The following is an 811-nucleotide window of genomic DNA, read 5'->3' as shown; positions in this document are numbered from 1 at the left end:
AAGCGGGACCAGGTAAACCGCTTTCGAGAGTGCGCGGCGACCTCCACCCGCTTCCCCGTCTTAATAAATCTCACGTTTTCTGCTGGCTGGGAAGGACGGATTGGACCAGTGGAGGGAGGTTCATTTCGGCCGCTTGAAGTTTTCTTCCAAACTGGGAATTGTGGTGAGGCCGGGCGGAGGGAGCGGGGCGGCGATCCAGACGCCCAACGCGGAGCTCCAGGCTCGGCGTCCTGGCCGGAGTCGGGGTGTGCGCGTGGACCCACCCACTCGGGCTTCGCAATAAACCTTGCGGCGCGATTTCAGAAAACGCTCCGGATAGACCGGGACTCGAGGCAGGGTAGAGGAGTCCTCGGGAATGGATTGAGAAGGGCTCAGGTGACGCTCCGCGGTGCCCGTTTTGCGTTCCAGTGCAAGTTTACCATTGGCGTGTTTACTTGTTTTCTTTTCTCCCCCACGCATGTGCCACATCCACCAAAGTCGGAGGAAATGGTGAGGATCCAAAGAATTGTTGCTAGGCAAGTGTTGCCCACCAGTGTCATCGATGAGTTACACAGCCCAGCTTTTTTATTTGGGGAGAAAATTTATGACCATCCTGAGGAAAAATAAATGCACGTTCTTTCTACCAATCGCAGCATTTAGCATCTTTCTTGACCACATTTGCAAAAAGAGGGACTGGAGACGTGTATAATTAAAGGGAAAAGGAAAATGAAAGGAGCTGAAAATACGGAACTGTGTAGTCTGGGTGGTTTAAGTTTGAAAACACATGAAATTATCAGCACTGCCAAACAGCATTTCTGAGAAACTATATCAC

The 811-nt window shown here is 51.7% G+C and overlaps 1 protein-coding gene across 1 annotated transcript in view; it reads right to left on the bottom strand.

The window, feature by feature from the left end:
* IKZF2 (IKAROS family zinc finger 2 (Helios)) overlaps positions 1–163 on the bottom strand; it is a 149,169-nt gene extending 149,006 nt beyond the window's left edge. The window contains exon 1 of the mRNA XM_004674325.2: positions 75–163. The gene's annotated coding sequence lies outside the window, so the exon portion shown is untranslated. The remainder of the gene's footprint in view (positions 1–74) is intronic.
* Positions 164–811: the final 648 nt, after the last annotated feature.

This window comes from Condylura cristata, unplaced genomic scaffold (genome assembly GCF_000260355.1).
Source record: "Condylura cristata isolate star-nosed mole 26May11 unplaced genomic scaffold, ConCri1.0 scaffold00002, whole genome shotgun sequence".
Lineage (NCBI taxonomy): Eukaryota > Metazoa > Chordata > Mammalia > Eulipotyphla > Talpidae > Condylura > Condylura cristata.
Note: the sequence above shows the minus strand (reverse complement) of the source record. Positions and strands in the feature narration are given on the sequence as shown.